Source organism: Cryptomeria japonica, unplaced genomic scaffold (assembly GCF_030272615.1).
Source record: "Cryptomeria japonica unplaced genomic scaffold, Sugi_1.0 HiC_scaffold_58, whole genome shotgun sequence".
Taxonomy (NCBI): domain Eukaryota; kingdom Viridiplantae; phylum Streptophyta; class Pinopsida; order Cupressales; family Cupressaceae; genus Cryptomeria; species Cryptomeria japonica.
In genome coordinates, this window is record NW_026728880.1 from 291,364 (window position 1) to 295,000 (window position 3,637).

Sequence of the window (3,637 nt, forward strand, 5' to 3'; positions counted from 1 at the left end):
CAATAATCTGCCTCGCAACCCGATTGCTATGCGGTGAGGCTCCTCGGCCGCCTCGGAACTATCTGTGTATCAGACGCATCGCGGGATAAGGGGTTGGCAACGGTAGTCGCCCCAAGCGCGTCCGATGCTTGGACCATTCCGAGGCGGCCCTGAAGCCTCTTCCGTCTAGCCGTTGGGTCCTTCTCGCCGCATCCCTCGCCTCGCACCCCGATTGCTATGCGGTGAGGCTCCTCGGCCGCCTCGGAACTATCTGTGTATCGGACGCGTCGCGGGATAAGGGGTTGTCACTGGTAGTCGCCCCAAGCGCGTCCGATGCTTGGACCATTCCGAGGCGGCCCTGAAGCCTCTTCCGTCTAGCCGTTGGGTCCTTCTCGCCGCATCCCTCGCCTCGCACCCCGATTGCTATGCGGTGAGGCTCCTCGGCCGCCTCGGAACTATCTGTGTATCGGACGCGTCGCGGGATAAGGGGTTGTCATTGGTAGTCGCCCCAAGCGCGTCCGATGCTTGGACCATTCCGAGGCGGCCCTGAAGCCTCTTCCGTCTAGCCGTTGGGTCCTTCTCGCCGCATCCCTCGCCTCGCACCCCGATTGCTATGCGGTGAGGCTCCTCGGCCGCCTCGGAACTATCTGTGTATCGGACGCGTCGCGGGATAAGGGGTTGTCACTGGTAGTCGCCCCAAGCGCGTCCGATGCTTGGACCATTCCGAGGCGGCCCTGAAGCCTCTTCCGTCTAGCCGTTGGGTCCTTCTCGCCGCATCCCTCGCCTCGCACCCCGATTGCTATGCGGTGAGGCTCCTCGGCCGCCTCGGAACTATCTGTGTATCGGACGCGTCGCGGGATAAGGGGTTGTCACTGGTAGTCGCCCCAAGCGCGTTCGATGCTTGGACCATTCCGAGGCGGCCCTGAAGCCTCTTCCGTCTAGCCGTTGGGTCCTTCTCGCCGCATCCCTCGCCTCGCACCCCGATTGCTATGCGGTGAGGCTCCTCGGCCGCCTTGGAACTATCTGTGTATCGGACGCGTCGCGGGATAAGGGGTTGTCACTGGTAGTCGCCCCAAGCGCGTCCGATGCTTGGACCATTCCGAGGCGGACCCGAAGCCTCTTCCGTCTAGCCGTTGGGTCCTTCTCGCCGCATCCTTCGCCTCGCACCCCGATTGCTATGCGGTGAGGCTCCTCGGCCGCCTCGGAACTATCTGTGTATCGGACGCGTCGCGGGATAAGGGGTTGTCACTGGTAGTCGCCCCAAGCGCGTCCGATGCTTGGACCATTCCGAGGCGGACCCGAAGCCTCTTCCGTCTAGCCGTTGGGTCCTTCTCGCCGCATCCCTCGCCTCGCACCCCGATTGCTATGCGGTGAGGCTCCTCGGCCGCCTTGGAACTATCTGTGTATCGGACGCGTCGCGGGATAAGGGGTTGTCACTGGTAGTCGCCCCAAGCGCGTCCGATGCTTGGACCATTCCGAGGCGGACCCGAAGCCTCTTCCGTCTAGCCGTTGGGTCCTTCTCGCCGCATCCCTCGCCTCGCACCCCGATTGCTATGCGGTGAGGCTCCTCGGCCGCCTTGGAACTATCTGTGTATCGGACGCGTCGCGGGATAAGGGGTTGTCACTGGTAGTCGCCCCAAGCGCGTCCGATGCTTGGACCATTCCGAGGCGGACCCGAAGCCTCTTCCGTCTAGCCGTTGGGTCCTTCTCGCCGCATCCCTCGCCTCGCACCCCGATTGCTATGCGGTGAGGCTCCTCGGCCGCCTTGGAACTATCTGTGTATCGGACGCGTCGCGGGATAAGGGGTTGTCACTGGTAGTCGCCCCAAGCGCGTCCGATGCTTGGACCATTCCGAGGCGGCCCCGAAGCCTCTTCCGTCTAGCCGTTGGGTCCTTCTCGCCGCATCCCTCGCCTCGCACCCCGATTGCTATGCGGTGAGGCTCCTCGGCCGCCTTGGAACTATCTGTGTATCGGACGCGTCGCGGGATAAGGGGTTGTCACTGGTAGTCGCCCCAAGCGCGTCCGATGCTTGGACCATTCCGAGGCGGCCCCGAAGCCTCTTCCGTGTAGCCGTTGGGTCCTTCTCGCCGCATCCCTCGCCTCGCACCCCGATTGCTATGCGGTGAGGCTCCTCGGCCGCCTTGGAACTATCTGTGTATCGGACGCGTCGCGGGATAAGGGGTTGTCACTGGTAGTCGCCCCAAGCGCGTCCGATGCTTGGACCATTCCGAGGCGGACCTGAAGCCTCTTCCCTCTAGCCGTTGGGGCTTTCTCGCCGCATCCCTCGCCTCGCACCCTGATTGCTATGCTGTGAGGCTCCTCGGCCGCCTTGGAACTATCTGTGTATCGGACGCATCGCGGGATAAGGGGTTGGCAGTGGTAGTCGCCCCAAGCGCATCCGATGCTTGGACCATTCCGAGGCGGCCCTGCAGCCTCTTCCGTCTAGCCGTTGGGGCCATCTCGCCGCATCCCCCACCTCGCACCACGATTGCTATGCGGTGAGGCTCCTTGGCCGCCTCGGAACTATCTGTGTATCGGACGCATCGCGGGATAAGGGGTTGTCACTGGTAGTCGCCCCAAGCGCGTCCGATGCTTGGACTATTCCGAGGCGGCCCTGCAGCCTCTTCCGTCTAGCCGTTGGGGCCATCTCGCTGCATCCCCCACCTCCTCGGCCGCCTCGGAACTATCTGTGTATCGGACGCATCGCGGGATAAGGGGTTGGCAGTGGTAGTCGCCCCAAGCGCGTCCGATGCTTGGACTATTCCGAGGCAGCCCTGCAGCCTCTTCCGTCTAGCCTTTGGGGCCATCTCGCCGCATCCCTCGCCTCGCACCCCGATTGCTATGCGGTGAGGCTCCTCGGCCGCCTGGGAACTATCTTCGTATCGGACGCATCGCGGGATAAGGGGTTGTCACTGGTAGTCGCCCCAAGCGCGTCCGATGCTTGGACTATTCCGAGGCGGCCCTGTGGCCTCTTCCGTCTAGCCGTTGGGGCCATCTCGCCGCATCCCCCACCTCGCACCCCGATTGCTATGCGGTGAGGCTCTTCGGCCGCCTTGGAACTATCTTCGTATCGGACGCATCGCGGGATAAGGGGTTGTCACTGGTAGTGGCCCCAAGCGCGTCCGATGCTTGGACTATTCCGAGGCGGCCCTGCAGCCTCTTCCGTCTAGCCGTTGGGGCCATCTCGCCGCATCCCCCACCTCGCACCCCGATTGCTATGCGGTGAGGCTCCTCGGCCGCCTTGGAACTATCTTCGTATCGGACGCATCGCGGGATAAGGGGTTGTCACTGGTAGTCGCCCCAAGCGCGTCCGATGCTTGGACTATTCCGACGCGGCCCTGTGGCCTCTTCCGTCTAGCCGTTGGGGCCATCTCGCCGCATCCCCCACCTCGCACCCCGATTGCTATGCGGTGAGGCTCCTCGGCCGCCTTGGAACCATCTTCGTATCGGACGCATCGCGGGATAGGGGGCTGTCACTGGTAGTCGCCCCAAGCGTGTCCGATGCTTGGACCATTCCTAGGCGGCCCTGAAGCCTCTTCCGTCTAGCCGTTGGGGCCTTCCCGCCCCATCCCTCGCCTCGCACCCCCGATTGCTATGCGGTGAGGCTCCTCGGCCGCCTTGGAACCATCTGTGTATCGGACGCATCGCGGGATAAGGG